Source organism: Macaca nemestrina, chromosome 11 (genome assembly GCF_043159975.1).
Source record: "Macaca nemestrina isolate mMacNem1 chromosome 11, mMacNem.hap1, whole genome shotgun sequence".
Taxonomy (NCBI): domain Eukaryota; kingdom Metazoa; phylum Chordata; class Mammalia; order Primates; family Cercopithecidae; genus Macaca; species Macaca nemestrina.
Window position 1 is genome coordinate 44388181 of NC_092135.1, and position 19543 is coordinate 44407723.

At 38.3% G+C, this 19543-nt stretch overlaps 2 long non-coding RNA genes and 1 pseudogene across 2 annotated transcripts; all 3 read right to left on the bottom strand.

Moving 5' to 3' along the window:
* Positions 1-5782: 5782 nt before the first annotated feature.
* LOC105492716 (uncharacterized) lies at positions 5783-10843 on the bottom strand. The gene is made up of 3 exons (XR_011609541.1): positions 9709-10843; positions 6588-6681; positions 5783-6097 (listed from the first exon to the last, which is right to left on the bottom strand). It is a non-coding gene; the product is annotated as an uncharacterized lncRNA (long non-coding RNA).
* A 2414-nt stretch (positions 10844-13257) lies between these two features.
* LOC139357105 (uncharacterized) lies at positions 13258-16158 on the bottom strand. Its single transcript, XR_011609749.1, has 3 exons — positions 16075-16158; positions 14348-14434; positions 13258-13343 (listed from the first exon to the last, which is right to left on the bottom strand). It is a non-coding gene; the product is annotated as an uncharacterized lncRNA (long non-coding RNA).
* Positions 16159-16501: 343 nt separating this feature from the next.
* Positions 16502-19100, bottom strand: LOC105492724 (myosin-binding protein C, cardiac-type pseudogene; annotated as a pseudogene).
* Positions 19101-19543: the final 443 nt, after the last annotated feature.

The following is a 19543-nucleotide window of genomic DNA, read 5'->3' on the forward strand; positions in this document are numbered from 1 at the left end:
GTCAAGCTAAATGTTTCACTATGACAAGGGGGAGATCGCTATGGGAAAATTACATATATTCAGTGTTTCTACTGGTAACTTGTATTGTGATACTTTGTTTCTGACATGGAGCTGTATGTTCATAAGGTAGAATAAAATATAAAATCGTTTATTATGTGACAATAGGCACAACAAATAGTAATATTTTATAAATAACCTGTTTTTATGTTTCAAAATTATTATTATTAGTAGCAGTAGTAGTAGCAATTATGGTAGAAGCAAGCAGGTTCTGCTGTCTACTAAAAGGGCAAAAAAGATTGGCTCCCAAGATTTTTGTCATTAATTAGTTCACTCAATAATGAGGATTATTTTTAATATGTAAATTTAAATGTATTCATCAAATATTTATCAAATATCCCAAGTCCAAATCTAAACACTTAAATTGAAATGTATAGTAATATCTGCATTAACTACTTGCTAAAAATGTTCCTGTAGATTAAGTTTCATGGCACTTTCTAATGATGTATTCTTGTTCATAACAGATGGTAAAATATGATTTGCTTATCTTCTCATGTTATAATACCCATGGAAGTGTATGAGTTAAGGTCAGAGAGCTGTTATCAATACAAAGACAAATGTAATGCAGAAGATAAAATTAAACAGAGACAAAAATTTCTTTTATTTTAACACTTTAAGTAGCTTACAATTTTCTAAGTGAGATTAAGTAAACTATACAAATACAAATAATGCAAATCAAGAGGAAGACATGCTAGAAAAGACCTAATAAATGCTGCAGGATAGTTGAAGAAGGAAATTTTCAGATGTGATGTGATCAGAGAAATTTCAGAGGAATGATGTTTTATTTCAATCTTCAAAAATACGTAGAATTTTGATCAGTATGTGAGTAATGCAAATGTTAAAAAGCTTGATTTAGTGATTCCACAACGTATTCATAAATCAAACCATCATGTTATACAGTATAATGATATACAATTTTTATTTGTCAATTAAAAATAAAGAAACAATAAAGAGGTCAAATATAAGGTGGCCAGTGTGATTCTTGTTTTACATTAAGAAACAATTTTAATGGTACAAAAGGGCAAAAATGCACTTACAATAAAACCCAAAAATCCAGTTCAAGATTTACACAATGATTATAATAAAGATGAGTCCTTACTCCTGAAAAACAATAGCCCTAACACGTATGTTAGAATATTAATCAAATTTAATCATGAAACTCCTTGAATAAGAGAGGTGAAATGGTTTTGCAAAAATTAACTTTAGTTGTTCCTAACAAAGAAGAGGTAGTCTTACTTGCTTCCCTAGAGAAAGAAGCCTTAAAAATGGAAACAACTCCTACAGACAAACATACACACACACATGCACACACACACCCCCACATACACCCAGGCATCCCTTCTAATAGATGGAACAGAATGGGTCAGAAGTTCATTCTCAGATTCTTTCACAGATTCAGGGAAAAAAGACCCTGTAGCCTGCTAAAGTCCCTTTCAAGCAAGGATCAGCTTCGGGTAATGAAACGTTTTCTGAAAGCCCTGCCTACCCCTCCCTAGAAAATGGCTACATTTCACCTTTCTGTTTGAGAGTAACTAACCATCCTATTTTGCCTGGGAGTAGGGGCAATCCTGGAACAGGGAACTTCACTACTAAAATCAGGAAAGTCATAGACAATTTGAGATTATCTGGTAATTTTATACGCTTCCCAAGGGCAGTTCTGGGATGGCCAATAAGTCTCATTAAGAATTATGTCATGAATAATTTTGATCAACCACTATTTCTATTAAATATTATTAAGGGCTTTTCTCTTTTCCATTTCCAGCAATAAGTTCCTCGTTCAAGAAATCATTGGTGTGAAATCTATCTCCCTTTTTTCAGAGCCCCCTTCTCATTTTGTCTGGCTTACCCCACTTCTATCCTCCCTCCTAGCTTCTCGACATTTACAAAAAAGTACGTATTTAGGAAAGCATCTCATAGACTCATTCATGGTAAAGTCTAAATGTCTGCTAATACTTAATTAACATTGTTGCCAGAATTTTAAAACTTAACATTTGAATTTGAAGAGGGAAAATCTAATCTATGGGTAAACACCAAAACTCCAATTATATAATTTCATGCATTAGAAAATCCAGCAGGCCAAGCATTCTCTTTATTTCCCTCTCGTGACTTTACCAAGTATTCCCACAGCTAGGCCTTCTGATTTCTTTATTTGATGGTTCACCTATATATCACCAATTATTGGGCCAATGTACACCTAATGATATACTCTTGTTAATAACAGAGGGTAAAATATACTATTTGAGTACTACATTGAGTACTACTATTTAAAGAAGTGGCCTCAAAGTCCATACTTAATCTCCAATATAAGAAGTCTTATTGTTTTGTTCTCCTCCCTGTTTGGTGTGCCTTTTTGAAACTCTGATAAAGAAAATTATCTGTGCTCAAGTGCCAAAGGCCAGTTCATAGGACCAGTACCCATAAGACATTCATTTTCTCATAACTGATAAACTCTTTTCAAAGAATAAAACCCTGCCTCATGCTAGTATTTCTTGTTTTGTTCTGAATTTTGATAATGAATTCTAGGTGCCATGTTTTCAAACTTGGTTTTTGTGAACAAACTAAAGAAAAATGTTAACCATCAGCCTGCCTAGTGGTCTTGAGTACCACAAACCTGTATTCCCAAATCCTGTGCAAGAACCTGTCAGGAAACCCCGTACAATAAACTTCAACCATTTGGACCAACTAGTTGCTAGGGTTGTAAAGATTCTTTAGTTTGGTTAAGCACTGACGAAGTTACTTAATAGATGAGCTAAACTTCCATTAGTCAGATATAGACCCTTATAATTATCCAATTATACAAGGATATTTAATTCAGGAATGAAAAAAAATTACATGATCTGTGTCAATAACTCACATTTGTGTGCCCATGTAGACATCACTAATCAATCACAAGACACGAAACTGTTGGGTTTAGATAAGATCTTAGAGTCCTTTTGTTCACATCTTTCCAAGCAGCCACTACAAATCAGCTAGACTTGGCAGCCAAGATGAAAGCTGTTTGCCATCCTTGATCTAGTGGCATGCTTCCCCTTTCTAATGACCTGCCCTGCTGTGAATAAATTATCTTACTAGGCCAGTGGCTTTAACAGCTTTCTCCATGCTACTCTGAAGATGGATATATTTCTCAAAAAGCTGCATAGCCCTTCCTTTATGAATTCAAAAATTTCTCTAGACTCTCTCTTTCACCTTTCACTTCTAGTCATCCTATTTACCCAGTTCTAACTCATTGGATTTCACCAAAATTATCTTTTTCTGCCAATTCTATCATAAGGAGAAATCACCTAGACAGTCTACATAGATATTAATTTGACTTTTCCTCAAGCCCACCTCTTAGATCTTCTCCTTACTCTCCAGAATACAGGCAAGTAGCAGCCTTCCACCAAACCTGACACAGATTCCAAGGGGAAAATACCAGTGTTAACCATAACTTAATGCTTATGAGAGGGAGATATCAGATAAATCCCAGGATAAGACAAAAGTGTGGGTCAGAGTGACAAAACATAGACAACCATATTTACCTACTCATGAGGCTGATGCCAATGCTTATCATTAAAAGTCTTCATTTACAATGCAAGTTAGATCAGTTAGGGGTGTGTTGTGTGTGTGTGTGCGCACTTATGTGTTTGTATGCACACAGGAACATTTATATTACAAATATAAGTACTCTAGAACTCTTTCATTAAAATCACAATTTAGCTTATGCATAATTTTAAAATATGTAGATAGGTAGATAAGTTAAATTTATCTAATCTCTCTCTCTCTCTCTATGTATATATATACACACACACACACACCCCCCACACACACACTTAACTGGTTTAACCTACTTGTAAATTAAGACTTTTAATGAGAGGCATCAACAGCAACCTTGTGATTAGTTCAGTATATAATATATATATATATATATGTCTTACATGAAGTTAAAGATCAATGACATGTCATAATAATTGGGTACATGTGTGAAACTAGTATCCTTCATCTCTGTGTGTCTGTGTAGCTGAAAAGAACAATGTGAGGATATCTTTCAAAAATGAATTTGTGCATGTTCAGTAGTTGGAGGCAAGAGTTTTCATTTTTTATTTAAGCCAACAGGCTTTCCAATACTTTTTATTTAAAAAAAAAATCCTCTACATATTTGAGTACTGTGATCCAGGTTGATTTGTCTCCCGAGGCCCTCATAATGCACCTCATATGTGTGTGTCTACTGACCAATTCATCTCTCATTAATAGCTCATTTCATAAGTCTAGTCCAACTAGCATCACTTTTGACTGGTTATATTCCAAGACTCAACAGATAATAAGTCTTTCTATTATTGTATTAAATAATAAATGTGGTTCATAAGTGATTCTGACGAACCCTCTAGACATATCTTCTAGGAGAAATTTCAAGTCTAACATCGACTCAGAAGGTGACTAGCAAGAGTGGCTTGCAGACTTTCATTTTTGTCTTAAGTTTAACAAATCATCAGCTCTGCATACGGTGACAATCTTCTGACACACACATTAAAATAAAAGAAGTCGTAAGTGTTCAGCTGTGTATCATCAAATGATGTGAGGCCTAGGAAAAAATTCTCAGGAATTGCCATGGTTCTATATGAATGCTGATAATGCTTGCAAAAGCATAACTTGCTGATGAGAGTTAAGAAGTGACTTGGTGTTCCTCAAGCTAATCTTAGGTCCATAGTACCTTATGTACACCAGAAAAACAGATGTTCCAAGATGATCAGGAAGACTGGAAAGTAAGAATTGTCTTATGTGGCCTTCAAGCAGTGGAACCCTATAATATTCTGCTGAATCCAGAAGCTAATAAATGGCAGAAATAAATCTAATCCACATGAAAATGATGTATCTGTCTTTTTATTTTTATGTTTCACTAACTTTTAGATGACATATTGGAAGAGAGGATAAGTACCAGGAGGTCAAATGGATTTCATTTTGGGATTCCTTCTGAAATGTTCCTGAATGTTAAGCAAAAATGTAGTTAGGCAAACATGTAGCAAGTTTACCACATGGGTGCATTTTTAAACTGTAAGCATAATTAAGTATTCAAAATAACTTGTCTAATTGACTGGCAACATGATATAATTGAATGTTCACTGAGAAAAGAACCAGAAGATTGTTTATGTGTAGAAGACTGTGCTTCTGAGTTAAGCTGACCAGTATTTGACTCCCAAGTCTGATTTTCATTCCCTTTAACAATGTGACTTCATAAGCATCATTTTTTCATCTATAAATGTTAGAATTAATTGTGAGAATGGGAGCAAAGCGCCTAGCTCCCTACCTGATATATTTCAGGTTTATTACAAATGTTACTTGCTGTTTTTTCTCTTACTTGTGTCTCATCTTGTATAAATTGCTCCACCTCTCTGGACCCATTTCTTTATCTGAAAAACCAGCGGCTTAGTTTGGATGACCTCAAGTTCTTCCTATAATTCTATGATTCAGTTATGTACAACTTGGGATGGCATGGCCATGTAAGCAGGGGTTGCAAAACCAGGATTCAATATCAGGCAAATAAAATCAATGTGTAAAACTGTGTGTTATGAAAAACAAGGGGGAATGATAAAGAATACATAGATCTGCCTAAAAACATTTAAAAATCTAAAGCGTTAAAATAGTGTGTCTGTCAAACCAAATATATTCTTGGGTCAAATCTGAATTCTTGGCTCAAAGGTTTCCAATTTTCAATCAAGAGCTTTTAAACATTAACCTCCATCACCCCGCCAGCACCCCAGATTGTTGACAGGGCAGTCAGAGAATGGATCAATCATAATTTTAAGTCAAATCAATCAATTACAGTCTACGCAAGAATTTTTCATGGCAGCTGTCATCTCTAGAAAAATATACATATGGAACCACCCAGATCATGTCAAGGAAGAAAGAATTGGGAAGACCAAATCAGAAGAGAACCAAGCATAGTTTTTGCTTCTGGCTAAGCCGTGGTTTGGCTGTGAAGATATGACTTCACAGCATCCTATTGAGAATCACGTCTTTGCAGTGGATATTTTTTTTCTTCCCTGCCACGAACGTGTCTGAGAAACTGCAGAATAAAAATGCAAAACAACAAGTATATTTAGATACACTCCCACACAGACTGTAAAGCTTAATATTTCACTGAACACCACATGAAAGACTGAATTAATATCCATAACTCTTCCACATCACTCATGCTTCAAAGCTCTGTCATTATAGATTTCTTTGGCCTATATAGTTGCAAAATTAGCTAACAACAGTAATCTTTCTTTAGTGTACCATTCAATTGTACTTCATAAGAAAAAAATTTATTAGATTTATTCATCTTTTGGCTCTGTATATTCACAGAATTTTTATTGATGTTGCAATAAACAACAAATTTTTACCAGATAAAAATTAAACACAAGTCATTTTAGAATAATTATTTATAATCCAACTCTATGTATCAAGATAACCATAAGATCAAAATCGCTTTTGATGTAGTCTATTCTCAACTCTGCAACCAACTAGTTATGTCACGTTGCATAAGTCATTTAACTTCTCTGATCCTCATTTACCTTTTATGTAAAATGCAATGTTGGTGGAAGTGGCTTCTAAAGTCTCCTCTTACTCTTACATTGTGTGATTCTTAGTGGGATACATTCCCCAAATCTGTCATTGAATAGAGTTCAAAAATTATAAGACTGCAACCATACAAAACTGAGGAAGGCTAAGGCATCAACAAGTAGCAGAGACTTGACCCCTTATTAAATTGCATATTCACACAATGTACATATGTGAAACAAGAGGCAGAAATATTAAAGTATAACTTCAATTGGAAAAAGTAAATTTCTAGAAGAATATACACCAAATGTTATCAGAGATTATCAATGGGTAAAGTTATACAATAGTTTTTATTTCCCCTGAGCTTTAAATATCAATTAAAAAATAATTCAGCCTTGACTACTAAAATTAGTCTCAAGTTTGGGGACTGGTTAGAGCAGTGTCATTAACAATATGGTTTACATTATAAGCCAAATAGAATACAATTCACATTTTTCTAATTTAAGCCATATTTCTTATAAATTATTTTACTATTCTATTTTTTAAAAATTAATGCGCAACAATAGTACTAGCAAACAACTTTGTATAGACTTTTTTCTTCATTACCCTGGGATCAAATTTCTAATAAGGAATAAAACAAACACTAAAATTCTAGTCATCCTAAGAAATCTTCTAGAACCACTAAACAAGTCTGCATGCGGATTTTTTTTTAATTAAGGCATTGTTTTAAATATATAGCAATTTTCAGCATCAATGTTTTCTTATTGCTCATATCTTATTTTAGATATGCAAACAAAATTCTGAATGTCATTTCAAGGAACCAGATTCTTGTATTCATTGATTCATTTAATAAGCCTTTACTGAGCACTGTTACCCTTCACAACATTGGGTATGATAATATCCATGAGCCCTCCTAAATGATTGCCCATGAGGAGATTTATAATGTTTTACAGAGAGTGTCCTGACAGTACCCAAGCAGCAGTTCGTTCTTCCCAAATAATAGTTTTTAAATGACCCTCCCTATGCCACAGCTAAGAAAAGAATTCTGATAAATGGCAAAAAGAATATAGTAGCAAATAAAACAGTGGCATGTCCTGGGAGGAAAAAAGAGAGACAGAGAGAGAGAGCCAAAACAGCTCTTCTCAGTTTTCTTTCATTAGGAAAAGAGGAAGACACAATTTTGCAGAGAATATTAAAAGAAAGCAAACGTAGCATAGAAATCAATCTATTCAAAACCTAGTAATGAAAGATCATTCTTTGAGCAAGTGAATAATAAGCAAAGCCTAAGACATGTTCTGCAATTAGTAATGAGGTCCTTAAAGTAAGAAGCCAGCTTTGCACAGAAAGGCATAAGACAAAAAATAATGTAGATTGTACCTTGATATACTCTTTCTTTCTTAGATGAACTATCATCAGATCTTTAGCGATGAGTAAGTGTAAATTTATAACAGAACAAAAATAAATACATCTCATTGAAGAGTTAAGGGTTCATTTTTTCTCACTACCTGATTTGACAACCTGATAACGTTTCATGTTACAGACATGTTCTTCTCTAAAGGAGGCTTTTGATTATTATGTCAAGATTCTGATGCCAAGAATGGGTGAATAAGATAGGTAAGTGCCTCTTACTGAGTCCTCTCATGTATAGGAGCCTATCATGAGGACATGAGGTTAGGATGACCTTTGGATAGATGACATAAGAAGGTTCATATCTTGTTCTGTCAATTAATCCTTCATCACAGAGGTTGCTTCCAGGGATATATACTTTAAAAAATGATAGCAAAATGGCAGAGACGTTTTAGCCTGGCCAAAGCCTAATGGCCATGACTTACCTACTGCCCTACAATCCAAACAAGTGTCCCTCACTCAATTTATATAACCAGTTGCAAGAAGGAAGTAAGAAAAACAGAAGAGGGCAGAATGTAAAGGTGTAGTCTATTGAAATATATGAATCCCACCCACTCATTACTGTAGCCTAATGAATAATTTGCAATGTCACAATCATACTGACTCTGTCTCCTCTTGAGATTGGCATGGGCGAAGGGATAGAATTCTCTTTCTCTTCCTTACTGCTTTAAACAGACATATTTCTTTACAAATATGTATTAACTTGTATTCTGACAGATAACAAGATTATAAAGAATAATACATTGTGATTTCCTCCTCACATTCTAGTCAATTTTGAAAATTGAATGAAGCTATTATTAATTCAACTTTTATTATTATAAATTACTTGTGTACTTTATCATAGATAGAACAGAGAGGTGAATGTTGAAATGACCAGGCAAGTCTTAAGTGTATTAAAAAAAAACAGAGAATAATAATGTCTGGAGTACATTGGCCATTTTCTGCAATATTCAAAGAGGACACGCATTACTCAGTGTTGGTCAATCACAGTCATGTGAGAATACGTGTTGGGTATTTCCAGATCTTCTCATTTCTAGTAGAATCTATAAATCTAAATATTTTATGTAAAATGTCTATAATCTATAAATATTACTAATTTATTCAAAGTGAAAATAAGCATTTATATGCCAAACAGAGCTATAATTTACAAATTTAATTTTAGACCTAGATTATAGATGACACTCAAAAAGTATGTGGTGAATAAGTATGGAAACATAAGAAAAATATGTTCTACAGATTTCTAGTAAACAAAGTACACTAGAAAGATGGATGTTAAATAACTGTAGCATAATTGGCTTATTTGGGGGCATCATCAAAGAAAGATTACTAATATGAGATAATTCAGTATAGATGACAATATTTGTTTTGCAGTCATTGAAAAAATCAGTTTCATTTTATAGTTTTTATATGCACGTTAAGCTAATATCATAAAAATGACTAATGTTAGACTGCAAAGCCTGTTAAGTTAGTAAACAAATATGTATGAATTAGGTGTGTTTTATAAGCACAGTTCTGATAATATTTTCATTAACTGAGGATCCCAAATGTATGTCCATGAATTCACACTGGAATAGATATAAATGAAATCACCTGAAAAATCAGGAAATATATAATTTATCAAACTCCATCCTAAGTAAATCTTACATGGCATAACTAAGATTTTTGTTTTGTCCTGTTTTGTATAAAGATCCCATGTAAGTCCGATATGCAGCTAGAATTGAGACTTACAGTCACAGGAGCTTCCAAAGAAATACAAGACATATTTCCTGACCTCGTTGACATGATGCTACTAAAGAAAATGCAAAATGAATACATATCAAAACATTAGGACAAATATAAGCTATGATATCTAATTATATAACCACATTTGGTATATATACTCCAGTGCTTAGGAACTTAGACTGAGGTCAGGTGTGATCAGGAATGCCTGCTTGGAGTAGATGGAAGTGGGACGGGATTTTGTAGAGAAGTTCGGATGTGGACATGGAGGTGGGAATGGGAGAAGCTTTTATGTTAGAGCAATAGCATGGCTAAAAGTTTCTGAGCAGAAATGGCTATTAATATGTTGAAGACAAAAAAAATCTTATTTGATAGGTGATGGAAACTTAGAATTCAATAATAGTTATTTAGATTTTTTTTCCACTTTTATTTTAGGCTCGGGGGTACAGATGCAGGTTTGTTCTATGGGTAAATTGCATGTTGCTGAGGTTTGGTGTGTGAATGGTCCCATCACCCAAGTAGTGAACACAGTACCCAATAGTTAGTTTTTCCACCCTCATCCCTCTCTTATCCTCCCCTCTCTAGTAGTTCCCAGTGTCTACTGTTACTATCTTCACGTCCATGTGTACTCAACGTTTAGCTCCCACTTATAAGTGAAAGCATTTGGTATTTGGTTTTCTGTTCCTGTCTTAGTTTGCTTAGGATAATGGCCTCCATCTCCTTCCATGTTCCTGCAAAGGACATGATTTTGTTCTTGTTTATGGCTGAGTAGTATTCTGTGGTGCATAGGTACCACGTTTAATTTATCCAATTCGCTGTTGATGGAATCTAGGTTGATATTGTGAATGGTGCTGTGATTAACACAGGAGTGCATGTATCTTTTTGGCAGGGCAGTTTATTTTCCTTTGCTTATATACCCAGTAATAGGTTTGATGGGTCAAATGGTAGTTCTGTTTTAAGCTCTTTCAGAAATCTCCAAACTGCTTTCTACAGTGGCTGAACTAATTTACATTCCAGTGGTTCAGATTCAACAGTAGAAGATCGTATCTGAGGACAATGAAATTGGCCAGATTATAAGGTCAGATTCCAGCGTGTAAAGTTTAAGTTAGCACAGGGTCGTAAACATGTAGATTGAAGAAATAGAATTTAATGACTGCAAAAATAGCAGTAGGTCAGTTTAAGAGGAGAAAAAGGTGCTAGGAACAGGTGAATGGTTTTACTTAATAAAGTGAACATTACAGATTTAATTTAGTGGCTTGTACATTGGATAATAATTTTATTCCATGAGATTTTTTTATACCGATCCCTCTGTTTCTGTGTTTGTCTCAAAATTTCCAGAATAACATGTTTAAAAATTAGTCCAGTTTGCAGTCCAGTCAAGAGGCAGTATAGACACCAACAATGTCATAGTAATGAAGGTACTAGGGGGAACCTAGACTGTAGATGCATCTGGAAAACCTGCCAACATGCCTCAAGAAAGCAACATTGAGTAAAGACAGACATACACCACCACCGCCTCACATGTTCATACAAGACTTCACTCCCCACTTATCTGCAACTTCCAGAAGGAAGTGACCCACGTGACCTTGTCTCTCTCTCCCTGGAGGTTGTCAGAAGGGTGGCCTGGAGGGCCAGAAAAGCTGCTCCCCAGCACATTCTGCAGAAGTAGAAACGGTGTTTGTTCCCTTCTCAACAATTCCTAACTTTCAGGCTGCATCTTCCTGTGGCTGGAATGCTATTTCTTCTCAGAATTGTAATAACGTATTGGAGGAATAAAACAAACCAGTCACTGCCCCACCAGCTATCTCTCTAGGATTTGCATTCTCACTGGAGACCCAAATATGTGCTTCTTCCTGATATGGAAAATGTCTTCTGCACTGCAGAGCAGTACCGAAGTTTTCTGAACTCCAAAGCATCTGTGAATAAGTGGGTCTACACTGGGTTCTGCTAGGTACCTTTCCCCTACAGGAAAGGGAAAATGAAATGAAGTGTAAGATGGAGCCTCAGATTCCTGTTTGATGCACACACACGGGAGATCTATTTGAAGGATTGAGACATTTTGGATTCCCCTAATTCTGTTTTTGTTTTTTACTTTCCCAGGATATCATGTAGTGTCCCAGAACAGTACTTTAAAATTCAGAAGGTTTTTGGTTTTTTGTTTGTTCGTTATTTGATGATGAATTCTCAGCTCAAACTTTAGGGAATGGGTTTGTCCTTTTACCCCCTGCCCTACCTTCTTCTTTGGAACCTTTAATCCCAGTGTGTGAAAATCTTACTACAAGCAATAATTTTTAAGTCTTCATTGCATTTTTTTTTTCTCAGTAAACTCTTTAATTAAGCAAATATTGATTAGGGGCCCATCATGTGCCAGGCATTGTTTATAGGCATTTGGGGCACATCTCTGAACAGAAGAGATGAAGACTTCAGGTCTTGGAACTTCTATTTTTATCAAAGAGTGCAAGCCAACACACAATAAATAAGCTTCAAGTTCATAGGAGGTAGACATGGCCTTTCATTATGGGAGTGTTCAAATGTAGAAAAGTGAAATATTTTTTCCGTTTTGCCCATATGCCTAACATAATCTAACATCTAGATTCTTTATTTAACATTTTGTGACATTTGTTTTACCACATAATATATCCCTCTATTAATCCTTCTTTTCTATAGGTAGAATTTTGAATAGCACACTTGGGTGCACCCCTCACATGTTTTCTGATCCAACCTTAGAAGATGTTGTTTTTTATAGAAGGGGATACAGGCATATGGATAGTTTAAATTGGAGCTATAAATATAGGAGTTCTATATACAACAGCACAAGAAGGCTAATGGAGAAATGCCGGAGAGTGTATGTTCCCCTCCAATACAAAGAGTAGTATCCATGTCTAGAAACATGCTTAGCTCACCCTGAGAGGCCATGAAGGGGACTTCAATGAAGAAAGCAGGAGTATTGTAAGGAAGTCACTAACAATCTCTGAATTCCTTCCCCAGGGTCAGGAACATGATCACAGTAGAGACGGAGATAAGCAGGAAAGTTGGAAAGACCTGGCCACTTAATGGGCAATTTCGCACATTTGTTTAACTTCAATTTGCCAAAATATAAATTTAGAATAACAAAACTTACCGTAGGACATTACCGTTATAAATTATATAAGATAAAAATATTAGAGAGAAGTAGATGCTTAATAACTATTAGCTATATTAATGTTACTACTATAACTAAATTCCTATAAAAATAATATAGCTAGGGAAGGAATAAACTTCTGGGTCTTAGGGATCCCTGAAAAAAAGTATTCATAATAAAGCAATTATTTTAAGGATAAAAAAAAATCACAACTAAAGACTGGACTGCAGCTTCAATTAGATTGGGATAGATATAGATCCCATTATCTAATGGTTATGGGACCTTCTGCAAATTATTTAATCCCCCTAAACCTTGATTTCTTATCTATAAAATAGTATCTACCTCAAAGTTCTTATTGCATGGGCTAAATGACATATATTACATCTGAACTGTGTCACTGTGTCAATAAGAACTCACCACATATCATCTATTATTCTAGAAAGACTATGTTACCTATCAATGCCACATTACCCTGGTAGAGCTTCACCAATTTCTCATCAAAGAAACAATCCAGTCCAACAGCCTAAAGGGCAGTGAATGAAACAATAACAAAAAGGACACTGGGTCATTAACACTGTTTTAATGTAGGTAGCTCCAGTTTTGAAATTCTTTCATTCCCCTGAAAATTAAATAAGGGTATGTTGGAGCACCTACATAGATTCAACTACATTTCTTCATAAACACTCAATCTTAGATTTATCTTGGAAAAGAATCTATGATATGTAGATAATATCTATCATTTAAATCTATAGACATTTTATTTGTCACCAAAATCTTTTTAAAAATACTTTGGCCAGTTATGTCTGGTTTTCTTATTTTCTTAAAATTATAAAAATGTTGTAGCGCATTCCAAAGATCTACATTGTAGGATATATGACTGGGAGAGTTATTCATTGGCAGCAAAATTCTTTTTTGGAATTTTAAGATTCAATGTCTGAGAGTTTTTTTTAATTTCTGAGATTTTGGTACACCCATCACCTGAGCAGTGTACACTGTACCCGATGTGTAGTCTTTTGTACCTCACCTGCCCCCTACTCTTTCCCCCAAGTCCCCAAAGTCCAATGTATTATTCTTATCCCTTTGCAACCTCATAGCTTAGCTCCCACTTGTGAGTGAGAACATATGATGTTTTTCCATTCCTGAGAATACTGGGAATATTCACTTAGAATAATGATCTCCAATTCCATCCAGGTTGCTGCAAATATCATTATTTCATTCCCTTTTCTGATTGAGTAGTATCCCATGGTATATACATACCACATTTCTTTTTGCACTCATTGATTGATGGGCATTTGGGCTGGTTCCATATTTTTGCAATTGTGAATTGTGTATGTTAGCAGCAAAAGTCATTATTAACTTCTCTCTTACAGACACACACATGCACAGAGGGTTATTTTCTTTAATGAAATCTATTATTCTCCTTACTCTGTCAGAAAAATTATTCAAACACTGGAAACACACACACACACACACACACACACACACACACACACCCTATTCACTCTTTCAGTGCCATGCTAGGCTTACCTTGCTATTGATCATCAATTTTATACACTTTAGGGGCAGCAGTCAACTTGTAGATTGTTGTCCAGTAGAGATGCAAATAATTCCTATCTGGTGGAATAGAAAACCTCAAAGTTAGAATACCCTGGAAGACATCAGCCAGTTTTATATGTAATCTACAAATGTATCATAGTATTGCTTTTTATCTGGTTTCTAAAAAAAGTTTTGAACTGTTTCAACAGCTTACTACCTCATCTCATTAATTAATAAGTTGAATAAAATCCTTGCCATGTGCTCATTTTATATTTGCAGAACAGCCAAGCCTTTTAACCTTTTGAAAATCATTCCTTAACACCTGTATATCCTTATTACAATGACACCAAAGTCAAAATCTGTGGTTCCTGCTCATTTTCAACATCACCTAAAAAAACATGTGAACTCCTCATGAAGTTCATAGACTTAAAATTTTCAGAAACTCAGACACTCAAATAAATAAACACTATACAAATACAGCATAAGGCTCACAAAATACTCTTGACTGCAATACCATACCAACTTATGTTTTGCTCAAATAATTTAGTTCTATGAAGGCATAGATTCTGTTAGCCAGAGCTCCATTCCATTATCATTTTCTCTCTCTTGCGCTACAGACCCAAATTTTTAAAATTCTGGAATGAGTTCTGCTTTATTCTCACTGGTATCTGAATTTAGTGTTTCATCAGCTTCCATTTAAAATGCCACCTTTTCTAAAATTTCAAAACAAGTTAAGAACATTCTCTAAGTCACTTAATCTAGAAATAAAGATCTCCAACCACATTGTTCCCTGAGCAAATATTGATAGACCACAGGTAAGTGCAATGTACTCTACTGAGACCCACAGGTACACTGGTGAAGAAAATAGAGACATAAACTGTCCTCATGAAAAGCACACAGATACCTATATTTTGCTACATCCATACATACTATTGCTATTTACTAATTATTAAAACTATACTGGGGCTATGAAAGTTACTAAAATAAAAATAATTTAGATAACAGAATTGTTATCCTGTTATCTGTTATTCTGTTTAATAATAGAGGGAATATATAAAATTAAAACTAAAAACAAGAAGGAACTAGGCATTAGGAGGACTTTTTTTTTTTTTTTTGGTTCTAGAAATACTTGAGCATGGAGAAAGAAATATTGCTAAGAGAAGCCAATGTATTATGTATATAGGAGCCCTATGAGCTTCAAGAGTAGTTTGTCAGATACAATTTTCTGGAAAACCATCAGTTTGAAACTGCTCTAGATGATAGAATAATCAATTTTAAAATATACAGGGTTTTATATGTTCCCAGTTCTCATATGTTATAGTCTATTCTAGAAAGAGACATTAAATATATACTGACTTATCAATAATTAGATAATTATTAGCATATAACTTTCCTCCACTCTTGGTTACCTTTTCAACATTCTCTCTTTTACACACACACACACACACACAAACACACACACACACACACACCCCTCTTTCACCACTCCTTCAAACATAGCCCCAGACCTTCTTAAAGAACTCTAAAGAGCAATCCACTCTTTTCCAAGCCATATACTGTGGGAAAGCCTGTCTCTATTTGGTGTATCAGGAGGAGGGTTCTTAGAGACACAGTCATCTCTAGTGGTCTCTTTGCCAGTGATTGGTTTATGACTAATCTTAGGATATAATTCTAGGCAAGACCTAAAATGTTGGCTGGGGAGCTTCTAGGAAGCTTACTTTGGAAAGGAGACACAGGAAGAGATCATCTTTTATGCTGTCTCTGGGGATGGTTATGTCTGGATGTACAGCTATCTGCAAACTAAACCAAAAGAATCACAGAAAAACTAGCATCACTCTCTGTTGCACTTCTTGTTATGTGAAATATAATAAATTTCCTAAAGTCTGCCGAGTTGGCTGAAGATATCCTAACTCGTATACCCATGTTCAAATGGTCACTTATCCTTGCAAATTTGATTTGCAAATAATTGTTCAATTTATCCCTTTCTGTTTCCCCTATTTTGGCCCAAGCTGTCATGCTCTCTTAACCAGGACCACAGAAGAAATTGTTGAGTCCCATCTAAACCATTTTCCAATTCAAAAAAGACATACTATTTTGTTTCTACTACTCTTCAATTTTCAGTCTTCTAATAGTTCATCATTTTTTTTTTCTGTGACTGCATTAATCTTTTATTGCCCAGTACACATTGGGAAGACACAGCAGGCCAGAAAGGCCTGTCCCCAGACATCCTTTCTTGAGGTCACCCTCCTTTTACCCCAAAGATCCAGGAGCTTCCTTCAGGAGCCCTGTGGACCAGTCTGTGCAACACCCACTCAGGCCTGCCCAACATAGCTGTCCTGCTGATCCCCCACCACAGCCCAGGAGACACACTTGTCACACACACATCCAACAGCAGGGAGCAGTTTCCCCAACTTCCCTCCAGGCTCCTGGTATGAGGCTGGCATCTTGTACCTGGCCATCCCCAGGAGCCAGCCTGGTCACTGAGGCACTCGCACCTCCAGGCGGCACTCACACTGTTCCTCGCCCTGTAAGTTGGTGGCCCTGCAGACATAGATGCCTCCGTCAAAGGGGCAGGGCTTTCTAATCTCCAGAGTCAACACTCCCTGCTTGCTGAACATGCGGAAGCGGGCATCCTCTCCCAGGTCCAGGCCATTCTTGAACCAGGAAATCTTGGGCTTGGGGCTACCCCGGACAGCACAGCAGAGCATAGTGGTGTAGCCTGCGATGACCCAGCGGTTCACCAGGGGCTGGGTGAAGCTTGGGGCCTCAGAGAAGTCCAGGGCCTTATAGTTGGGTGGCTCATAGGTGATGCCTGGTCTGGGGATAAAGACAGGCTCCTTGGTGGTGGCCGCTGTGTCACTGGAACCAACCATATTCTGGCTGAAGACACGAAAGTAGTAGCCATTGCCAATGATGAGCTCTGGCACCACTCAGTGGGTGCGGCGGTAATGCTCCAAGACGGTGAACCACTCCATGGTCTTCTTGTCGGCCTTCTGCGCTGTGTACCCCCAGAGCTCCGTGTTGCCATCATCCTGGGGTGGCTTCCACTCCAGAGCCACATTAAGACCCCAGGCCTCAGTGACCCGGAGATCCTGGGGAGGACTTGGCTTGTCGACAACCTGCAGCACCAGGGTGGCCTTGTCCTCCATGTTCTCAATGCGCACGGTCACTTGGTAAGTGCCTGAATGCGCGTGGCAAGCGGCCCGGATGAACAGGATGGTGTCTGTGGGGCTGTTGCGGACGCTCACTTCCTCGCCTGCCAGGGGCTGCCCCTCTTTGGTCCAGGTCACCTGAGGCCAGGGCTTGCCCTGGAAAGGGATGAGGAGGTTCACAGGCTCCCTGACCTTCTTCTGAATGGTCTGACGCAGGTGCCTGGGCAGCTGGAGCCGTGGCCGTTGCAGGATCTCCTGCACCGTCACCGGCTCCGTGGTGGTAAGAGGGGCTCCGGGCCCTGCCATATTGTGTGCACGCACTCGGAAGAGCAGCCGGGCCCCCGTGGGCAGGTCCTTCACCCGTATTGACGTGTGCTCTGTCAGCCCCCACAGGGCAGCCACCCACTCTGAGCCGCCCTCTGGGCAGTACTCCACGCTGTAGCCATCCAGGCCTCCTGCTCCCACGCGCTCTGGGGGCCGCCACTTGAGGGAGACCGTGGCGTCAGAAATGTCCTCTATTGCCAGGTGGGTGGGTTCGCTGGGGGGACCGATGGGCATGAAGGGCTGGGAGGCAGGGCTGGGCCTGGACATGCCAATGGCGTTGACGGCGTAGACGCGAATCTCGTACACCACGCCCTCGATCATGCGCCGCGCTTCGTGGCTCAGCTCCTGAATCAGGTCGAAGTTCAGCCGCATCCACCGGTAGCTCTTCTTCTTCTTGCGCTCCAGGATGTAGCCCAGGACCGGCTGCCCGCCGTCGTAGGCAGGCGGCTCCCACTGAACGGTGCAGGAGTCCTCTCCCACGTTGCTGACCTTGGGGGCCGCAGGTGCGTCTGGCACGTCGATGACCTTGACTGTGAGGTTGACCTGGTCCTCGCCCACAGGGTTCTTCACCGTGACCGTGTAGACGCCCTCATCTTCCTTCTCTGCCCCCTCGACGGTGAAGATGCTGCGGTCATTGGTGGTCTCCACACGGACCCGGCCCTCGGTCTCACACAGCAGCTGCGTGATGGCCTTCTGCCAGATCACGGTGGGAGCAGGGTCCCCAGAGATAGGGACGTCCAGACGTAGCTTATTTCCAGCTACAACCACAATGGTGTCTGGTATGCGGCCCGGGCAGTCCAGGTGGATCTTGGGAGGTTCCTGCCTGGGTACGAAGTCAATCTTGACCTCCATGAAGTGGAGCTTGGCTGACAGGTTGCAGGCGAAGCCCTCGGGCACAAAGCTGTAGTCAGCCTCGTCGGCAGGTGTGACGTCATCAATGGTCAGTTTGTGGACCCGCCCGATGTGGGACACCTTTATGCGGCTGTCGGGCACCAGCTCCTTCCCGTTCTTCAGCCACACGCCCCGCACATTCTCATCTGAGACTTCACACTTGAACACTGCCTGGTCCTTGGCGCCCACCGTCAGGTCTGCGATGCTCTGGTACACCTCCAGCTTCTTTTCCTGCACGATGAGCTCAGCCAGCGCCTGGCCCCCGCTGGTGCGCAACGCGTAGTGCCCCGTGTCCTCCAGCGTGGCCTCGTTGATGATCAGGCGGTGTCTCCGCCCGTCCTTCTTGTAGTTCACCATTTTTTAAATAATAAATTTCAAATTCCTAGCGTAGATTTAAACCCTTTTGTTATCTTATCCTTTTTTTTTTTTTTTTTTTTTTTTTTTTTTTTTACAGAATCTCTCTCTCTCACCCAGGCTGGAGTACAGTGGTGCAATCTTGGCTCACTGCAACCTTCACCTCCCAGGCTTAAGAGATACCCCCACCTCAGCCTCCTGAGTGGCTGGGACTACAGGCACACACCACCACACTGGACTAATTTTTTGTATTTTTGGTAGACATGAGATTTTGCCTTGCTGTCCAGGCTTACCTCAAACTCCTGCTCCTGGGCACAAGAGATCTGTAACCTTAGCCTCTCAAAGTTTGGAGATTATAGGCATGAGCCACAGCACTTGGCCTCCTCTTTTTTTAAACTTTTTTAGTTCAGGGGTGAATGTACAGGTTGGTGACCATGTGTCATGGGGGTTTATTGTACAGATTATT